The following is a 22,586-nucleotide window of genomic DNA, read 5'->3' as shown; positions in this document are numbered from 1 at the left end:
ACAAAGATTTGATTTTTTTAAAGGCGAAGTTTATTGCACAGCAGAATAAATCGGCAAACAGTGCCTATAGATGCGGATGTACAGCCTTTGTCAAAAGTTCGGAGTCCCGGGGGTTTGCTTCTAAGCACTATTGTGGCGCTCCTGCAGCACTCGTGGAAGTCCTACGCATCGGAGGGAGCAGGACCAAAAATCTTCTTACCTTCAGGATATTTGGGTCGCTGAGGACTCATTACGAGCAAAGCAGTGCGGCCTAGAAGCAAACCCCCTGGGCTCTTAACTTTTGACAAAGGCTGTACTTGACAGTGAGCAGGCGGTGCCTCGGAACGGAGCAGATGGAAGTTGATAAGGATCGCGCCTCCAATGCACAGCGCGAGAGTGTAGTGCAGTTTAACACGAGGTGCGTAGGCTGCAGTGACAGGCTAGTGAAATACCATGAAAAAAAAAAGCGGTGATAGCCCAGTGGTCTCGATGAGCGGCCTTTAAAGGAGATCTGTCCGCGCAGCCGCGGGTTCGACTCCCAGTCATAGATACTGATTCAATTTTGTTTTCTCTTGCCATGGCTTGACCTCTAACTCAGATGTAGGTCAAAGTTACACGGCCCATGATTGAAGCCTGAGGTCCCGTAGTGAAGCATCAGCTTCAAAAATGTTCGCTCTGACCCCCAGTGACAGGGCAGAAATTGTGCGAACTGGTCCTGCTTCATAAAGTACAGAAACTGGGTCTGTATTTTCTGCACTGGAAATGAGAGCGACACAATTTTTTATAATGTGCAACCCGCTAAAGCAAACTCAGGGCACTTTCGCATGCGTACAGTCTTTGTCGAAAGTAACCAGGATGCACGTTTTACTTCTCAGTCGTATATTAAAGCTATTATGCCAGCCTTCAAGCTCTAAATCTCTGTATTGTCAGAAGAACCTCTGTTCGTGGCATCAAATAACTTTTTGATCTTTAGGGAAGACGTGAGGGCTCTGTTATACGAATGAGAAGCAAACCATGGAGCCTGGCTCCTTTTGACAAAGAGTATACGTCCGACCCTCGATAACTCCAAGAATATTTCTGAAAAAGAAAATTTTAGGCCTAGGCTCACATCAGACTTTGACGCCCTTAATTTTGAAATCTAATCATGACTCCTTAAATCAAATGTAAAAAGTTTGTTAGCCATTTTTCTTTACTTTAGTTAAAACATAGCCCCTACATAACATCGCAATTGCTATAAAATCTACCTGCACAGAAGTCATATACATATCTTACTTTTTATAATTGACGACTTGTAAACATGAAAAATTTAGCCAAACAACCTTCATTATTTTTCACAGAAAGCTGCGATAAACACTGCTGGTAAATGTTTTATAATAAACAACATGAGCGAGGAATGAACGGCGAGGTTGATTGGTTCAATTGGTCAATCAATTAATGCAAATGTTTCTAAAATAGAGATGGAGGCTGCACTACCACTCGGAAGCTTCGCAGAGGTGCTTTTAGCAACTTCGCAGCGCAGATGAATATCGGCTAGCGAAATATCAATTTTACACAAGCTAAGAGCATGAAATGAAGAAAATACAAACACTATTTTAAAAGCATTTCAGCGAAGAAAAAAGCAGGGACACGATACGCAGAAAAAACCCTATCGAATCCGCACAATATAGGAGAAAGCAGCCAAATTTATTTCGAGCAGAAGGATACTCGTTCGACTTCCTGGTCAATACCTTGTTCCCCTGAATATTCATTTGCTTTATGTGCGTCAGCATGCAGCCTTGTTTCATGCTGATTGGCAGCCCGCATTTATCACGAGAAGCAATAAATTTGCTTGCTTCCTGATCTGTCCACTTGCACCTGGTACACGTCCGCACTGCTACATTCAATTTTTTTCGCGGTCCTTGACGAACAGGAGCCACTGCGTGCCAGCCACTTTTTATTGGCGCCGAGGCTTCATGGCAACACGCATTTCACTTCTTTCAGCTATGACCTGACGCCCTTCGCGTTCGTAGCTTCATTCCTACAAAGCGTGCCAAGAAGGAAACACGCACCAACCTATTATTGTTCCGTGACGTTGTCAAAGGAGGCAGTTGCGTTGAAGTAGCCGGACGTATGGAAGGCAGCTGCCCGTACATTCAGCATGTAGGCGCACCGGAGACATCTTATCTGGAAGTTTTTGAACCAGCTTTTGAACTTCTTGGAGAGCAATATATACATAAAATGCCACAGCCTGAACCTAATGCAACATCCATAAAATGAAAAATTCGAGCGTGTTTAACTGCTCCTTATCTAAGTCAGTTTTTGTACTTCAACTTTTCCTCATTTCGACGTCATCTTGCCAGCTCTCTCCTCTCATGCTCCAGGTCATGGCCTCGACGAAGGGAACATCAGGCAGGACACTACTTGTGCTCGGAGAGTCGGACGCGCCTATTCTTCGCACCAGAATTCAAGACCTGCCTATTCCTCTTAGATTTGTGAGTTTGTCAAGTAATCGTCTTATCTGCGAGCTGATAAAATTCCCCAGCCCACTTAGGACAACTACACATTGCGATATTTCATTAAAAAACATAAATTCACTGAGCGATCATCCGGTGGTAATTTTCGTTCCCTTCTTCGGAACAATGACAAGGAGTGAAAGGCACTCATTGTTTTTGATGATTTCATATCCGACGTCGGCTCTTTGGTTCGTTTCCGTACAGTCAAGTCGCGAAGCTTTATGGGTGCGCAAAATCGCCCCTTGCCAAGTGGTAAGTGTCACAACGAGGGAAGTCAGTGTTCCTGCGGACCGCTTTCGCAGATGCGCCACCCGCCGCGTGGTTCCGCCATCGCGGTTATTTACCGAAGAAATAACTTCAGAGAGTAGTTTTCCAAGAGGTGGCGAATACTCGGCAATAGTGACGTATAAACCCTCTCGCACTGAAGACGTCATGTCAAAGGCAGAGGTCCTGGCTATGTTAGACGCATACACGCACCTAAACAACACAATCAGCATTGCCAAAACAAGACTAAACTTAGACGTCCTGATTAGCAAAGGCATCGACCTTATCCTTGACCCTGTGGGAAACGGACTGGAAGACATTTTTCCGCACGCGCAGTTTTCCCCGGCATCATTGTGCATCTTCGTTCCACAGAAGCAGATAAAGAAGACTACATTCATAGACACTTGGTTTTCCTTCCTGTGGTTTCTTATTATCCTCACGTCGTTAACATTTTTTGTTGTAATGGTTCCAGTGCTTAGGTACCGTCTTCTGTCATTCGGAAGGCACCGGTTCCCCTTTTCCCATCTGGTTCTCTTTCTTGTCGGTACACTTTTCGGCAGGAGTCCTCCAACTGAAGCAGAAAGTGCTAATGCGATTCAAAACATTGCAGTAGGATGCTGGTCACTGTGCATGCTGACGGTGGGGATTTACGTTCAGTCCAGCATCACGGCCATTCGTAGTGCTACGGGTGTAACGGTCGGACCTTTGACTTTCGCAGAACTGGAACCTTTAATAAAAAGAGGTGACCTCTTTTTCTGTTTAAGCGGTGATTGGCTGCATCTGGCTATGAAGACACCAGACCGAAATGTTCTGCCTATTCGCATAATAGACGAATCTCTGAGAATGCATTTTGCCAGGTTCCTGCATTTACGAGAAACTATGCTGGAATGCTATAAAAGAACGCAAGAAGGTTCACACGTTGCGTTTTCAACTTGCACCGAAGAAGAGGAATATCTAGCTTCTCGCTGGGGTCTTGTCCCTGCCGAGAGATTCTCCACTCTTCTCCAGATGTCGGCCATGCACGTCTTCAACCCTCTGAGGTAAGTATATATTTACCGGCTTTTAGACATCTCCATCGAAGGTCACGTCAAGCTAGACTGGCAGATTACTTTTCGATATGGCATTTATAATACTTATCGTGTCTTTCTAAGCAAGAAATTTAGTAGGTCTTGCTTGGATTCATTTATGAGATTTAACATCGCAAAGATACTTAAGCTTTCAGGGGCACTCTGGAGTAGTGGAAGTCTCCGGTTAGTTTCGACCACTTCAGGTTCTTTAACGCGCGCTTACTCCGCGTAGTACACGGGTCTGTTGCATGTCGCCACTATAATATGAATGCTTACCCCCATTCTTCGGATCAACAGCCAGCACCATAACCATTGATCCAGAGTGGCGGCCGGTACAAAGCTTTGAGTTTCGAATACATTTCCTCCAGAAATTGGTGCCTGGGATAAAAATGGATTCGCAATAATTCTTTCGAAGTACCAGCATCGTTCACATGCATGAAAGAAATAGTCTTGGCATTTTTGGAAGAAATAGCATTGCAATTGCTTTCTAAGTATACTGCAATAACTTTTATACTACTTTTAGGTTTTTATGTATACGTAAAACGAAAGTGAATGACTGCAGCTTTTGCCTGAATTTCAAATTTCTTAATTTATTGCACCCCACGAGACACAATGCTTATTGTGGTTGGCTTTGACTTTCGCCCGCTTTGAACAAAGGGTTCATTTGGTAAGGCTGAAAAGGAGCTCTGGTATCACAGAATAGAACAGCGCAGTGTCACACATGAAAAGGCTTGGTTACCAATTAGAAAACTGTAGAGAAGCTCGCATCACTCTACACATGTTGATCAATTTAATATTAAGATCGATTTCATGTCGATGCACCCCGTTCGTTCTGTAAAATTAAACTCCCGCTTAAGTTGTCCGTCCTGCCGCGATTTTCGGCTCACAGGGGCGTCTCCAGAGCCGGCGCAACCTTGTATTGTGGCCTAGCACTGACGAAAGAACAAAAACAATATCTGAAAACAGTAGGTGGCGTAATAACGCGTCTATTTATTTTGAGAACAATGGCCAATGTTTGCCAATCGGTGTTTACCATCAACTCTTGAAGCCTTTGCAAAGAGCGTAATAGAACTACTTGCTATATCAATGTTCTCACAAGTTTTCATTTTCACAGTTAATGATATATCCTGCTTATTACATACAAGGAATTGTGTCTATCGTTTCCTGTCTCCTATGGTGGCGGTTGCGTTACGTCTTCATTGACTCTTTCAAACTTCTAGTGGGAAAGACCAAGCCAACAACTTGTAAACGTTGAGAAATCACCCAAAAAATCTTTATTATTTTTTCAAGGAAGCTGCGAACAACCGTTCTTTGTTACCGAGCCTGACCTTGAATCTTACCTCATATAATCCGTTGCCAACAATCTGCCCAGTCTAATAGAAACGCGGGAAAAAAATTACGTCACTGCACTGACTTCAAAGGCCATCAGAATAATCGCAAAGGCCCAAGGATGGGGGGGGGGGGGGGGGTCGTCAGCAAATTTCTTTCTGCGTTGTTAACATGAGATCAGCGCTTGAAGTAGTGTGGTAGCTTTTTTGCGCGTCGCCAGTAACACAGCTCTTAAGTTTTTGTTAAAGGCTTTTGATTGCAGCTCGTGAATTCGGTCATCAGCGTAGTGGCAACTTTATACAACTTGAAAGAATAAACCAGAATGCCTGCGTCGTCCTTTTCTGAGACTTCATCTTTCTAAGGGCAGGCGCAACCTACCGTCTCCTTCAGTAATAAGTACTGCCCAGACAAGACATTTTATTGACACCTGAGTAATTTTTAATATAAGAAAACAATTTTCTTAAGCAACGGGCGTCACCTCGCAATCCAAACAGATTCCAGACCTAACCAAAGCTATGAAGCCCGATGCATCGACGTCGATTTCATACCTCCCAGGGTTTAGTGATCACACTGTAATTCATGTTGCCTTCAGAATAACGACCTGAGGGGCGAGTTGGTGCATTAAGAAATTGAATGGATTCCATTATTCCTTTTCATGTCCTGTCGTCGTTGTGCCGCCGTTCATTTCATCATGTTACCATATTCTCGTTTCTTCAAGCACCAAATAACTCAAGTGAAAACTAAAATTCTCTAAGAAAATCGTGACTATTACGCGTTAAGCCATCTATTCTTTCATTCATCTGAGTTTACATATGACAATAGGTCGGCACATGTCAAGTGGACGATTATTACAATTAAGCTCAATGATTTCGCTAATACCTGAATTACAACTGCCCACCTGTAAGGTATCGGTAGCGTTCGCGGGGGTCATTGGAACGCGGCTGGGGGCACTCAAAGCGGAGCGTCTCCTTTCTTGGAACGCGGCCGCTCGCGAACGCGCCGGCAAGTACGGGTGTCCACCCGACACGCGGTACCGAGCACGAATGTATGTTTGTGTTTATTTTCATTTGACACGACCGTGCGTTTGGGTTTGTGGAAAGGGCGTTTTGCCCTACGGAAGCTGGAGGGCTGGCCAGGCTCTCGATAAACCAATCATGTGAACATCGTAACATGATTGGGAGCCACCAAATGTGGGCCGGGCCTTTAAGTCTTTAAAACCGGGCCCCGGAGCTGGAAGCGGGGTTCTGCGCTAAGGTCAGATGCAACGCATCTTCGGCAACGCCGAGTAGGGGCCTCCCCTAGTATTAGCCAGTTCCGCCTTTTTGTTGTGTTGTATCTTTGTGCCGTTAATTTGTCTCTAGTGCCTTAACTTGTATCTATTGTAAATACTGTACATAAAATTTGAAGTGTTCGCCTTACCCCTGCGTCTCAACTGAACACAAGACCGTCTCTGACGGGCACCCCTGGTGCGAAGAGCTTCAGTCTTCGAGTTGAAACCAACCCGTCTCTGGCGGGGCACCGCTGGTGCAAGGAAGTTAAAGAACCTGTGGAAATTTACTCACCTTCGCATCCTTGATGAAAAGGCACGGTTCACCAGCGCTATATGAAAACTGGAGAAAAATTTGGGCATTTACCGTGGGGCTTAAAAACAATGAGGGCTCATTGAGTAGGAATAACTATTGTGTGGCTCAAATGTCATACCTGACAGCGATTTGCGATCTGAATATTTCTAAATTTATTTCGCAATTGCAATCATATTGTACATGATTGGTGGAGTGAACTGAGAAACTGGTTTTCTCAAATAAGAACATAATTATTTTGGAGGTGCTTGCTCTTATGATGTTTTGGTTGCACTATTTTGCTAGGTATACCACGAGAATGAATATTTTGCCAGGTTCACCAAAACAGGGAGACTGGATAGTAGCCTGCACTTCTCAAGGCTCTTCTTATCGCCTTTCTTGTGAATGCGCAATGCTTTGGCAATTTGCATCCGAGCTCGAAATACGACTTGTTCCATCGCAAGTGGTCGAGAGTACAAAGCCCTCGAGGACTTTTTCAGCCCGTGTTCGCACCGCCGCGCGTTCGAATCCCGCTCACGGCGAATGGACTTCTTTCACGTCACAACTGCGCCGACCGATCAACAAATATTTTGATGAGCGCAAGGCGCCACGCTGATTTTTCTGCAATGCGGTTTGTAATAGTATCGCGTTTTTACGAAACACTTTTTGCAGGTATCAACACCGTCGTGTACTACTGGCCATCGCGGAACATGGCTTGGCTGTGCCCCATCAAAAACCAGTGGTTCCTGGGAACACGCACCACAACGCAGAGGCAGAACCGTTCCACCTGTACTTCGCAGTGTATATATTTGGATGCGCGATGTCGTCAGCCGCACTGGCGGGAGAGTTACTTGTATATTCTGCTCTCAAGAGACGACTGCAGGAAAAATTTTGCAGGCTAGCGTGTTTCTTGCGGAGACAATGTTAGTTCTCCTATTATCACCATTAGGTGCGATCAGCAACTCAAAATGCGAGATTAATGTCTTTCGTTATTCATTTAATCCACACACTGTCACCGAATGGAATCGACTTCTACAGAAAATTGCTGAACGTCGCAGTGAAATTTTGTTTCGGGCTTTGTTGTCAGATGTGGAGCTTCTTGCGCGATGCCTTCGTTTAATTTGCTCGTTCATTTCTTCCATTCTTTTCGTTAAAGGAGAATCTGGCCAGCTTAGCTATTGAACTGAGGTTAAGACTCCTAGGACAGTGAGCTGCGAAGGGACGCATTGATGGGGTAGCATGCGTTGTGATCGTACTAGCATCCAAAGTATATGGGTAGCAAAGGGGCTAGTTCAGGGGTGATCGGTGGAGGCAGTCGTTTTGGGTCGCGGCAACACCTGCTTTTATGATATCTGCATACGCATTCTTTAAACGTAAAAACTGTGCAAAGGACGGGACACAGAGAAAGAAACGCATGGGACGAGCGCATAGTGACAGCTGGTTTACTGCGAAAAGAATTACTTTCTTCTTCAACAACAAAGCGCATGCGCACCAAACACACAGTTCCATCTAGCGCACCATAACCTTGTGATGCCAGGAAAGTTCAGTTCCTTACCAAATAGTTAATTGCCTTACTGTATGCAGTGGAGTTCTGTGCCAGAAAGAGTATCTCCGTATAACTGGCTGGTATCTTTATAAGGGGCTGCATTAAGAGTAATGTGAATAGTGATGTGAATAATGCGACTAGGGTAACAAAGAGGGATCATCTTAAGTTAAGGACAACGCAGCGAGCTATGGAAAGAAGAATGATATTTATAGCATTAGAATACAGGAGGAGAGCAGAGTGGGTTAGGGAATTGAAACGCTGGTTAATGACATTCTAGTCGAAATCAAGGTGAATAAATGGACTTGGGCAGGGCATGTAATGCGAAGGCAAGAGAACCGCTGTTCCTTAAGGGCAATGGAGTGGATTCCAAGAGAAGGCAAGCGTAGCAGCGGGTGGACGAAAGTTAGGTGGGCGGATGAGATTAAGAAATTTGCGGGGATACGGTGGCGGCAACTGGAGAAAGCGAAACCCCCGCAGAAAAAGGTAGATAAAGGGAATGAAGAAGAATGATTTCTCTCTGGTATGGCCCATTCTTCACTTTAAGAAAACAAGAGCACTTCCTTGTCGCACGCACACATCCAACACACAAAATGCACATTGAATGGAGGCTCAATGGTGAAAGCCCTCTCTCTAGAAGGTTATGGCGTCACCAAGCTAGAGGGCCTGTGAAGCATGTAAGAGCCTTTATGAGTTAGGTTCCAAAGTATTCTGGAACCAAACAATGATAGGGCTTGTCCTGAGAACAATAGAATAAGCACTCTGACGCCTAAACCAACACTTGCATCTAGAGTGAAGGAAACGGTATCAAAGGTGTGCTATCACAAATATTATTTCCTTCCTAAATGCACAACAACCAACGCTAAGTTGACAGAAGATCTTAATTAAACCATGTATTTTAATGTTCCTATATACCGCATGCAATTAAGAGCGCTGACTCGCCTAAAACGATTGGTCTAAAGCTCTTGCCTTGGTCTGAAACGAGTGCTGTGTTCTTTGTATTTTTGGAGCTGTGTTTCCATTGCGTGGAACAATACTATAAAGGCAATGTATCTTCACTGATCACCCTTGAAGTTTTTTATTTTTCAGCCGGAACACCGTACAGTATTGTACTGGTGTTAGTCTTTTGTATTTTATGCACTTTAACTTGCTCTTATTAGTGTCGCATTGTTCACAATTACATGGGTTTTCATGTTATGGTACGTTATTATTGCCATTGTTGCGTACTAAATTGCTGCTATATTTAAGTGCCAATTCCTTCTCCCAAAAATATGTTATGTGCTGCTGCACCTATATGTCTTCGTGTTCTCTCTCCACCTTCGCTGTCGCTAAAGTGTTAGCTGAATCACACAGAGGTCTGCACTATGTTATTATCGACAGTGAATTACTAAGAGGATGTCTCCGATGGAACTGCCCGCAGTAACATACTCATCACGCACTATGTACTCCTTTGTAAACGAAAATAAACGAAACGAAAATTAAATAAACGAAAATTAAAACTCTGCAGTATGAACTTTTGCTCCGTGAACAAAACAAGACGCAAAAATTAAAAAGATGAAAGTGTCGTTCCTAACGTAGGGAGTAAAGTTGTGCCGGTCATGTTGGTCCGGTGGTTTCCAGCAACTGGATGCACCGCTTGAAGGGCTTCTCGATGAAGTGACTTCCAGGAGAAGCGATTCAGGGAGAAACGAAGAACTTTTATATAGTCTATTTACAGATGGGTACAAGATTCAGTACGGCCAAACTATCGCGGCTGGCCTAGCCGACCGCCTGCACAGAGGCGAGGGACACCACGTCCCAACAGTCGAACTGGCGCGCCTTGCACCAGCTCTCAACGGCCGCTACCTCCGCGCTCGGCCCGACCGAGCGCCTGACAGCTCCGAGTAGCTGGAGACAAAAGCCCTCGGGCGCGGGTCTCTTCACGAGTTCACCCCGATCCCGCGCCCCTTTCCACACGAAAAATTGAGCTGTGTTACAGCTTCCCGCCTGACATCAGTTTTAACGAATAGGAAAGCTCAGAACTGATGTCAGGGTTTTTCCCTCACCCCGAAATTCCTCCCTACGTGGTTGCGCAATCCTCCGCCAAGTGGACCGGATGCGCGCTAGACGTGTGGGGCCAACGGACACTTTCGGTTCCTAACCGTGCTGGCCTAGTATACCGCACATCGCGTAACGCGACGAAACCGAGACCGTTCTCGCTTGTTTATGGCCGGCGGCTTCTCCCCCCGGGAGACAGGATTCCGGGAAGATGGGGGACAGGAGCCCAAGGTCGATGTCGGCAGAGAGCCCCGCCATCTGGAGTGGCAAGGGAAAACGCAAGAACGAACGGGGAGACCAACCGAAGAGCATGGGCGTTCGAGCCGCTTCTCCCCTTCCAACGGCACGCACTAAAACAAAACGAAACAAAACGGGATGCGCAGCCTAGGCCACTGCCCTCTCGCGGAATGTTCGTAACACATGTACAAAAAGAGGCGGCAGCGTGCCGAACCCTACATAGGGGAAGTTGGAAAGTGCACTTATTTGTACCAGTTTCTACCATAAGCATAAATTTTAGCCCCTGCTGGGATCGCTTCCGGTCTGTTCACCTACGGTGGCAAAAGGGCCGCTAAAGTTCGCATTAAAGGAATACAATACATGTACAGTACATAGCGCTGCAAAAAATGACAAAGGTTTGATTTTTTTAAAGGCGAAGTTTATTGCTTCAGGGCATAAAAAGGTGTGTAATGAGGGATGTCGAGGATGCTTAAATAGGTAAATGAGAAAAGGTTCTCTGATGTAATGAAATCGAGGAGTGAACGATGTGGTGCCTCTTTGTTGTAAAACTCTCAAGAAATGAAATAAAATAAAAAAAAATTGAGAGGAAGCCCGTACCCAACCAGAGGTTATCGCAGGCGAAAAAATAAAAAATAAAAAGGGGCCAACACCAAGAGAAAATTTAAGAAAAACCAATTACAAGAGAGAAAAAAAACACAAATGATGAGCGGGCAAGAGTGATTTTTAGGGCACGACGCTCCTGAAGGATTAGGAATTAGGAAGGACGAAATGAAAATGAAACAGGGATGAGTCCAGCTTTCCCAGATTTTTCAGACAGGCTCGCAGGCGGCCAGGAGGAGGAAAGGTGGGGGATCTGCAGGAAGGAAGAAGAGACAGGAAGAGAAAGCCTAGAGAAAAAAAAAACGAACAAAATGGAGATAATGGGCTTAAGAAAGCAGAAGGGGTACACAAAAGAGGGGAAATAGAAAGAGAATCGAGGAAATGACAAAAAAGCAGGTAAAAAGCAAAGAAACAGAACGACAGAAATTAAAAATAACCAAACAATTAAAACATGAAAAATATAACAGCTAGAGGAAAGTAAAGAAAAAAGGGAAGAAAAAAAATGAAACTAAAAAAATAAAAATACACATGAAAAAACGAAAGGAAAACAAAACAAAGACTGCGTGTGCACGCAAGGCGAACAAATATCAAGATCCACCTGAACCCCAGAGAAGGCGCATAACTGTCCTCTTGGAACAGTGGACACCTCAATCGTGCTCGAAGACACTTTGGAAATTATGAAGTGTGCTTGGCGAAAGCTTTGTGGTCAACCCACTGCCGCTTCCCCGAACCGCTTGGCGCGGAATTCTTTTAGTTCATCAGTCTGGCCACGGTCTCTATCCCCACCCGTGCAAAGGTCTCTCAAAGGCGGATGAGCGGCTTCTGCTTCGCCTGTATACTAATACTTTGCAGTGCCCGGCTGCTCTCAAACACTTCGACCCTGCAGCTGTCCGCACTGTGCAGAGAAGTCTTCGGACACCTATCACATGGTGTGGGCCTGCTCCTCCAACCCTGCTATCCCCCCTCATCCCAACCCAACCCGGGAGGACTGGGAAGCGACCCTGCTCGGCTGCTCTGACCTGCAGGCCCAACGGACCCTGGTCACGCGAGCCCGGGCGGCGGCCGACGCCACCGGGGTCCCGAACTGGGGACCTCCACCTAGTACTTGTTAGGGCTGGCCTCCTCTGCGCCAGCTCATGCATAGCCTCCTGAAGTGTATCTGTGGATAAATGTTGAAGTGTATCTGTGGATAAATGTTTTCCACCACACCACCACCTGGCGCGGAATGACTGTGCCGCTTCGGAGCCATGCGTCTCACTCACTCGACTACAACGGGACATCTGGCGAAGAAGCGGTGGTGTAGCTGCCACCGCCGACACGTACGCGCTCATTGTACCGCTACTGTGTTACGTCATGGTTGCTATGCACAGCTGCGCCCCCCACCGGCGTGCCGGTTGTTAAGGAGGGGAGGAGGTTGCGCTTTTACTTTCTCCTTTCCGAGCTCCCGCTTCATTATTTTCGCAGCTTAAAGGGTGTCCACTGCTGGTTACAACGAACAGCGGCGACAGCGACACCGCGAAACGTAGAAACGAGCGCCTAAGAGCTGCGCTCTAAAACATTACCGAATCGAAGTGAACATCTATGCGTAGTTTCTGGCGCTAGGGGGCCGAGTAGTACAGACGCACCCCACATCGGCTCCGCACAAAGACAGCGGAATTCGCCAATCGCCAGCATCATCGGCCCCAATTTCACCATCCACTGATCTACGAATGTGAATGCCGCACGCCATCAATTTTTGGCCCGACTACGCCATTTTTCGGGCACCCACGGCCCTTTCTTTGTGACCTCTTCGCCTGACCTAGGCCTCGCTCCGCTGGGAGCTAGGCCTACTGCGTCGGACGCTTCCGCCACCAACACCATCATGGAGGTGCAGGTGCAGGGAGAGGTTCTTAACCCCCACGACTACGACCCAAGGGACTGGACGCACATTCTTAGTGTGCCTGCCCGCTCCAAGGACGTCCTTTCACCATCCCGAAGCCAGGAGGCCGCAGCCTCTGCTACCGGTGCCCCCAAGTCTGCGCGCCTTGACAAGTCAGCGCACCTGCAAGCAACGCGCACAGCTGCGCAGCGTTCGCGGCAGCAGCCGCCGCTTCCTGCTGCAGACTACAAGGTCGTGTTCAGATCACGAGGCGGGCTGCAGCTGGACCTGCTTCCACCCCGACAACTACGGGAAGCTATTCTCCAAGCGGCGTCCCAGCTACACGAACCAACGCGTACCCAAATCAGGGTACACCCCGTAAACAATACGTGCACCGTAAGCACGCCCATAAAAGCTGACGCGCTTGCCCTGGTTAGCGTAACCAGCATCAAAAACCAAGGCAAGGACTTCGCCGTCGCAGCTTACATAGCCCCGCCGGATGGAGCGGTACGCGGAGTCATCTCCAATGCTTATTGGAATGAGACCCCGACAGAGCTCCTGCAAGACCTGCTCACCGGCAACCCAGACGCCCTCATCGTGGACGCCCGCCGAATGGGCTCCACGCTTTCCATCCTAATCACTTTCCGAGCTGGACCTGTCCCAAGCGCCGTTCTTTATGGAGGAGCCCTCTACAGGTGCACACCGTATCGAGGGCATATAGACGCCTGCACGAACTAACTACCGCGTCCGTGGTCATCGGGCGGTTGTGTGTGTCCACCCAAGATCCCATAAGTGCCCCCGCTGTGGGCAGTCCCACCCAAAGGAAGATGTGCCCTCATGCACCCCCAGCTGCATTCTCTGCGGAGGCCCTCATATGACCAGCACCGGGAACTGCAAGGGACGGGGCCGCAAACTAGCGTCCCCGAAGAACGCTCTCTCTCCTCCGGATACATCGCGGCTTTCCCGCTGCGATCAACCAGGCACAGCCAGCAGACGCAGCTCGACGGCTTCCCGGTCGCCTTCTACAAGCCGGCAGAATGGCAGCAAGAACGCCTCGCGTCTCACCTGGGCAGACCGCGTTTCCGGCAAAACCACCCGTCAGCCTCCACCACCCCAGTCCTCCCAGGCAGACCCGAGAGACCAGGAACTCAAGGCCTTGCGTGACGAGGTAAGCCTCCTTTCCTCCCTCCTAAGCACCCCCGCACCCTCCATGCCCCCTCAACCCGCACCCCATGTCATTAACCCGACCTCATCACCCCCAGACACTTCGAGCACCCCTCCTGCAAAGAAACAACGCACCACAGACGCCACACCCCCTCCCGTACCCTCAGAAATAGACGCTAAATTAGCAGCACTCGAAGCCAAATTTGACCATAAACTAAAAGAGCTAGACGCCCGCCTCGAGGCCAGATTCAATCACCTTGCCGCCACCCTCACCGAAAAACTTGAGCAGCGCATGGACGCTATGCTTACCAAGATGATGGAGCTCTTGGAACATAATCTTACCCATCGCTTCACCCAACTTCAAACCCCCTCCACTCCCCCCATCCTACCTCCGCAAGCACAAAACACCTTTCCTGAGCCACACATACCAATTGACACCCGTCTTACTACCCTCCTCAATCCCCCCACCATCCAATATGGCGGGGCGGAACACTAATTATCTCCCAATTATAACTTGGAACTGCCGCGGCTTCCGGGCAAAGCGCGCACCTCTGCAACTTCTCCTTCCCACCATCACACCCACGCCCCACATACTTCTTCTCCAGGAGACTGTTCACCGGGAAACCCTCCCCAGCTACACATCTACACACTCGGATACCACTAACACACCTAGGGCGTCCACACTCATCCACCGCAGCCTCACCTACAAAACTCATCACATTACGTCTGAGACACCCTGCGTGATCACGGAACTTATACATCACACTCATTCACTTCCTTCTATATTTATAGCAAACATACCACCCCCCGTCCCTGCCGATGGCCCTGCTAGAATCACTTCTGCGAAAGCTACACCATCTAGCAGAGAAACATCCCCTACTCATCGGTGGGGACTTCAACAGTCAGCATACTGACTGGGGATATACAACCACGACACATCGAGGTCGCAGGCTCTGGCTGCTCCTGCAGAACCTCCAACTCACTGTGCACAACGCGTTTCAGACGCCTACGCGGATCGGCAACAGTGTCAGCATGGACACCAGTGCGGACCTGACGCTGAGCCGCTGTATCCGCGGCGTTACCTGGAACAGAACACAACATACACTGGGCAGTGATCATTACATTATACAAATCACTGTCCCATACAAACAACCCCGTCACGCAAATACGACACACGAACTCATTAACTGGGACGCCTTTCGCGCTGCACGCACCGCCCTCCCAGACACTCCCATCGCAGACATCGATGCATGGGTGCAGTCACTCAAGCATGACGTTCACCACAACACGCGACACATTGAAATCACAACCGAAACACCAACCCTTGACACACGCCTAGCCCACCTCTGGGAGGCTTATCACAGCATCCTGGAACGCTGGAAAGGCAACAAACACAACAGAACGCTTAAAAAGCGGCTGGCCGCGCTGCAGACACAAATCCAACAGCACTCTGAGGAGCTCTGTCGATCCAACTGGGGACAGATATGTGACGGCATCGCCGTCCAACACCTCATTGACCCCACACGCACCAAATCAGCAGCACAGCACCACGTGACACGCCTCACACATGAACACATTGACGATCCCGACACCCTTTTAGACACACTTCAAACCATGTACACATCTCCAGGCGGCTCCACACCTCTACCCCACTACACAGGACAAGCAAATCCCACACTCGACACCGACATCACGGAGACGGAAGTCAGAGCGGCCCTCCTGATTCTCCGCGCGAACTCGGCACCTGGTGCAGACCAAATCACAAACTCCATGCTCCGTAATCTGGATGACCGATCGATCACCCACATTACGAAATACTTCAACCAGTGCTGGAGGGAGGGTAGCCTCCCGCAGTCCTGGCGCCACGCGAAGGTAATATTTATACCAAAACCCAACAAACCACTCACCATTCAAAACCTTCGCCCGATTTCGCTAACCTCATGCCTCGGGAGGCTCCTCGAGCATGTTGTGTTAGCGAGACTCACAAGTCACATGGCGGACAACAATCTCTACCCGCATAGCATGGTGGGATTCCGCCCTCATCTATCCGCACAGGACGCCATGCTGCAACTCACACACGACCTTTTTGACCCGCTTCTTCCAGGCCACACCAAGGCAGTCTTAGCTTTGGATCTCTCCAAAGCTTTTGATCGCATTGAACATCAGGCGATCATGGCTGCTCTATCCCCATTGAATGTGGGTGTGCGCACGTACGCCTACAGTCAAGCATTCCTGACTGACCGCACGGCTGAGATACACTTCGGCCCTCTGTCTTCCCCCTCCGTCACACTTCAGAGTATCGGCACCCCTCAAGGGTCCGTCCTTTCCCCCTTTCTCTTTAACATTACCCTCATACCCATCGCCCGGAAATTGGCAACTATTCCCCACCTCAAGCACACTCTTTATGCGGACGATATCACCCTGTGGACCACCCACGGCAGTGACGGTGACATAGAGAACATCTTACAGGAAGCAGCCACCCTCACCCAAAATTACGCACGGACCATCGGACTGTCTTGCTCCCCAGAGAAGTCCGAACTGCTCCTCATCCGGCCTAAGAACCACCGCTGTCCCCGCTCCCCCATTGCCATTGAATTGAATGGTTACCCAGTACCTGAGGTTGGCACCCTCCGTGTATTGGGCCAGCACATCCAGAACGATGGCAAAAACACCACTACCCTCAAGAAACTCAAGCAGGTTGCAGGCGCGATATCGCACCTCATCCGCAGGGTTTCGGGACATCATAGAGGCATGAAGGAGCGCGACCTATGTCGCCTCATTCATGCCTTTGTCCTCAGCCGTGTACTGTACACTACCCCATACTTACAACTATCCAAACATGACATAAACGCTTTGGATGCTTTAATTCGCAAGGCATTCAAGGTAGCACTTCATCTTCCCCTCAACACACCCACAGACAGATTACTAGGCCTGGGCCTCCACAACACGATCGGGAACTGGTGGAGGCCCACCGACAGGCCCAATACATCAGGCTCACAAAAACTTCCACAGGTCGGTATATCCTGGACTCCCTGGGAATCAGAATACCGGCCAACGACCCAACCCTCCTTGCCATCCCACGATCCCTTCACCGAGAGCTTCTCATCAGGCCGCTCCCGAGGAATATGCACCCGTCCCACCATGAGCAGCGCCGCAGAGCCCGCGCGAAGGCACTCCATCGAGCGTACGGCCCCGAGCCGGACGCCGTATGGGTGGACGCTGCCTGCACGGGTGATGAAGCGACAGCAGCTGCGGTGGACTCCTCTCAATCCACCCTCCTCACACTACCTCTCCCTCCAGACACGTCCCCGGAGGCTGCAGACTTGCTATCACCCGCACGGAAGCCCGGTATATCTTAAGTGACTCTAAAACTGCGATTCTAAATTTTGCTCGAGGCCGAGTTCATGTCCCTGCTTTTGACATACTGGACTCACCCGATGCACCCCCGCCCCGCCAAGTGGAGCTGATATGGGTGCCTGCGCACTCCGGGAATCCCGGAAACGAGGCCGCCAACCTTTTAGCCCGAGGTTCTTTAAACCGGGCTCAGGTGGCCTCGGATCGGGGATTCACGAAAGATCGCATGCACTCATTCAGTGAGCTGACCCAGGCATACAGAGCCTCACGCCAGCTCTACCCCCCGCCCCACCCCTCCCTAGATAACAGACACGCAACACTCTGGCGCAGATTACAAACACATACTCTCCCCTCGCCCCTTACCCTAACCCACTATCATCCCTCCTTCCCCACTCCTGCTTGCGCCCTATGCCCAGAACCCTTCGCTTCTTCCCTCCACATCCTTTCCCTCTGCCCGGCGGACCCTCCCCGCGGGACCTAGAGAACCTCAAGACCTGGGAGGACTGGGAGACCCTGCTGCGCTCGGAGGACCCGGCCGTGCAGACCATCGCCACCGGCCGTGCTGCCAATGTTATGGACCTTAGGAACACAAACACTTGAGTGCAGTGGGGTCGTGCGGGGACCCTGGGGCGTGCCCCGAATTCCTGTTAAAATGAAGTTTTTCTCTCTCTCTCTCTCTCTATGCGTACGTTCAAAAACAAATAAATGAAAATTCAGCAATGACACTTTCATGAATTAAACGTTACTGCTGGGGGCCAAACTACAAACAACGGCGAGGCCGGCAAACGCAACATCTTATCATATTCCAGAAGAAAAATCTCAGGGGTGAAAACCTATACGCAGAGATCATGTACGTATCACTGACTGACAAATCTCAGCATGCCGATAGCAGTGTTATATATTGATTACTTTTTCACCGAAGCTTCGAATAAGCCTGTAGGTAAATTTCTTTCACAATGATTTTGCCTTTGCAAAATAAGAGACGCGAAGCATCAGCGATGAGTTTGATTAATTCACTCAGACAACAGATATCCAATTTCTGTTAATTTTTGTTGATGGGAACTTTGCTTTTTCTCTTTGTATTACAGCACTACAACTGAGAAACGCAAAATATAATTTTTCACATAAAAAGCACGATGGGAAACAAGAAAACAAGAACAATCCTTTACAATTGGCGGTATTTTTTGCTGGAAAAACCTCGAAAAGCTCTCTGTTATGTATAAAATGTGAGCAAAAGTACTCCAAATTTTTCTTGTAGTAAGTATGAGTGGTAATTTTTCCTCAATATCTTATCTTAAATCTGATAAATGCGCTACAGTGAAGCCTTATTTTATTCTCAGTGCCAGCCAGAGTTCCACACGAAAACATCAGTTATTTACAAGGTTTCTCTCATTTGACCAGCCTCTGAAAGACGTACACGCTTCAGTATTCAATATTCTGTAGAAAGACGGCAGATTAGGGGGGTTGGTGTTCCTTGGTGCCAACAAAATTCAAACAGCGCTAGATAACTGCACCAGAAAGAGCAGGAGACAACCACGGCGGTGAACTTAGAACTGATTTGTTTGAAGAAAGATGTCAATTTATACTTACAATAATATTCATACATGCCCACAGTTTACGCGAAAAAATTTACTATCATCATCATGCGGAACGGCACTTTGAGCGGATGAAAGGACCTGCGACTGCACGGACCTGCGACATTTTTATAATTTAAATTATAAAAATTCGCTGTGGCTTAGCTTGGTTAAGCCCGGTAATTGCGAAAGCAATATCCGTACCTACGCCATGGTTCAGCTGGTAGTGTAGCTGGTGGTGGTGCTTGTGGTTAGACTTGTGGTGATGCATCGGTTATACAATCCAATCCGATGCGATCCAATCCAATCCAATCCAATCTAATCTAATCTAATCTAATATAATCTTATATTATCTTATCTTATCTAATCCAATCCAATCCAATCCAATCCAATCCGCGCGGTGCTCGGCGGGCGAAGGAGTTAATGTACGAACACACTAGCGGCAGAACACGCGGCACGCCGCCGCCGGCGCCACCCCCGCCGCGAAAGGGACGGCCACATCGGCGGCAAAGAGTCGCCGCCGCGCAAAGCTCCCTTCGTGACAAACCGGTCGAGGTCCGCGATTCTGAAGGCGCGCACGCGCACCGCCGCCGCCGCTGGCATGTAACTTTAGTAGGAGCCAAGAGGTGGCGACACAGACGCTCCCTACGTCACAAACCCGGGCGCCCCTCATTGGTCTCCCCGCTCCGCGGCACGCGGCAAGCCGACAAAATGGGTCCTCGACCTATTCGCTGCGCGGCAGATCAACCCGCCGCCGCGGCAGGTTTCGCGGCAAGCGGCTTGCCGCCGGCGGCGTGCCGCGCGCGTTTTGCCGCAGCGAATGGGTCGAGGAGCCATTTTCGGCGGCTTGCCGCGTGCCGCGGAGCGGGGAGACCAATGAGGGGCGCCCGGCTTTGTGACGTGGGGAGCGTCTGTGTCGCCACCTCTTGGCTCCTACTAAAGTTGCATGCCAGCGGCGGCGGCGGTGCCGCGCGCGCTCCTTCAGAATCGTAGACCTCGACCGGTTTGTCACGAAGGGAGCTTGGCGCGGCGGCGACTCTGCCGCCGAGTGTGGCCGTCTCTTTCGCGGCGGGGGTGGCGCCGCCAGCGGCATGCCGCGCGCTTTGCCGCTAGTGTGTTCGTACCTTTAGGCAGCAGCCACCACGCGCGGCCTCGCCTCGCGACGGCACAAGTTGGAGCCCTGCTCTTGCAGCTGTGACGTCACACCGCTGGGCGCGCCGCTCAAGGTCAATGGTAGTTACCGTGGCCTCGCCACGCGAGGAGCTGAAAGTGAAAGTAGTATTGCTTCGCAATAAAATACTGCAGCTAAATAATGGTGGCGGCCTCCGAATAAATGATTTGAACTCGTACTTGAACGAAGTTTTTCCCCATAGCAGACTTTTATTACGTGTTGACTGCAAGAATAAACGACAAGGAAAAGCATTCACCACCATGGATGCAGCTCTGAACCACGCGCAGGTGCTGGGCTTCCACGTTGCTGTGTCGGAAACAATCCCCTGGGCGCTTTGCGCGCTCAATGCGAAAGTGAACTTCACCGCAAGGCGAGCACAATCCGGCGTTGCTGGCGCGCTGTAGCAGACGGCGCGCGAAAGCCACGCCTTTGGTTTCCACTGCGCCTGTGCGCTAGGTACCCAGGCGACCGAGACAGGCGCTGCGCGGAGCGCCGCCTGCCAAGTGCCGTGTTCAAACTAGAAGTGGTCGCCCGTGTACAAGGATGCTATGGGCATAACGTATTTTCACTTCAGATTTCTTGTTGGCTGTGCTAATTCCTCAGTTGTGCAAACTACAATCAAATTGCTGTGCAAATTCAGCTGTACAAACTCCAAACAAAGCGCCACCTGGCCGCAGCTGCTATGATCGAGACGCAACGTTTCCGCGGAAGTAGAGCTGCAAAGATGTATAAGGTAGATGAGAACCACCGCTTTGCCCGAAAACCGTCGTCTGTTGTTTAATATCAGTTAATATTGACTGCTGCTCACTCCTCGAGCGCTTTACACACGGGTGCCGCAGCCTGCAGACGGCCGATGGGTTAGTTGTGAGTCTGGCGTACCCGTTCACCTAACAACATAAAAACACTGCAGCGAAGCAAACTTATCAAGAGACACATAGGTTATGTGGTGAAGCGTGTGTTGCAGGCGTGCCAACCTCCTAAGGACATTGATGAAACGCGGCGAAGCCACTTCACCAGGAGCATGTGGCTCCGTTGACAACTTGGGGTACATCTTGAGAAAAACAGCGCTTGCAGACAAAGGACCAGAACAAGAAGGACACACAACTGCACTGTTGTTGTAGCCGTGTAGCCGTGTTGGTTGTGGGCTTCTTCGGGATCTTTTTAGAATTTTTTGGAATTGTTTCTTTACGCTCCCTGCCTTTGTTTCCCCCGTGTTTTTTTTCTTTTCTCGCTTGTTTTGGTTGCGTTATTGGTTATCAGTTACGATAAGAATAGTTGGTCTATGTGTTGGCTCTTTCCGTGCTCCCACTTTGCTGATCTTTGCGCGTGCTCATCATGTTCTGTATAAAAGGTGCGGATCAGCTCCCTTCCGAAATAAAAGTTGTTAGTCAGCGCAGTTGTGTGTCCTTCTTGTTCTGGTCCTTTGTCTGCAAGCGCTGTTTTTCTCAAGATGTACCCCAACCAACTCGCCCAGCAACACACCTTGACAACTCGGGGACGGCCGAAACTCTGCTGGAGAACTTCTGACCAAATACATTGTCCTCCGACTTCGATTTACCCATTTTTTTAGCTGTCACATATTTCCCAATGTACAGAATAACTCGCTCAGTGTTTTTCCGACAGGGTTTTTTCACGGCAAGCGAAATTTCCCGCAACACGTCTGCCATTCGCAAGGCTTTAAACGTTTCTTCCTCCTAGACTACTTTGCCTAGAGGAGCTGAGCGAATTCTGTGGCTTCTGTCGGCAAAAATAGCCTAGCAGGGCGAAAAATATAAAGGTGCTGCGAATTTACAATGGTGTTTTGGTTGTGGCAGTCGGTACTGCGTGAAGTGTCTCTGTCGTCACGAAACCATTCTCGCGTGTCGGCGCACACTGCGCGAGTTACTCTGCTCATGGGGAAAATATGTGACAGTTGGAAAAATGGGTAAATCGAAGTCGGAGGACACTGCATTCGGTCAGAAGTTGGCCAGCAGTGCTTCGGCCGTCCCCAAGTTGTCAGTAGAGCCACAAGCCCCTGGTAAAGTGTCTTCGCAGTGTATCAGCAATGCCCTTAGGAGGTTGGCACACCTTCAGTATAAACTTCACCGCATAGCATAATTGTATTTTGATAAACTGGCGCAGGGCGGTTCCTGCGCGCTCCGCTGTTCGCATTTCTTTTCACCAGGATTTTACCTCGGTGGTAGCAAAAAATCGCTAATGTCATGTATAACGTCTGCAGAGACTACAACAACGACTATAACGTCTTTCTTCTTTTACCTCCGAGCTGAAACGCCGACGAAAAGGAATTCAAATAGCGAAGCTCGTTGGTTCCGCGCTATTTGCATTTATTATCGACTACACTTATATCCTAAAAGGATA

The 22,586-nt window shown here is 49.1% G+C and overlaps 1 long non-coding RNA gene across 1 annotated transcript in view; it reads right to left on the bottom strand.

Moving 5' to 3' along the window:
* Window positions 1-499: 499 nt before the first annotated feature.
* LOC149328427 (uncharacterized) overlaps window positions 500-22,586 on the bottom strand; it is a 36,225-nt gene continuing 14,138 nt past the window's right edge. Inside the window, exons 2-3 of the long non-coding RNA XR_016285803.1 lie at window positions 2,032-2,142; window positions 500-735 (exon numbers count right to left, since the gene is read on the bottom strand). This is a non-coding gene — a long non-coding RNA (uncharacterized LOC149328427). The remainder of the gene's footprint in view (window positions 736-2,031; window positions 2,143-22,586) is intronic.

The sequence above is a fragment of the Amblyomma mixtum genome, chromosome 9 (genome assembly GCF_055824585.1).
Source record: "Amblyomma mixtum isolate Tamu chromosome 9, ASM5582458v1, whole genome shotgun sequence".
NCBI lineage: Eukaryota > Metazoa > Arthropoda > Arachnida > Ixodida > Ixodidae > Amblyomma > Amblyomma mixtum.
This window is presented reverse-complemented; position numbering and strand designations above follow the sequence as displayed.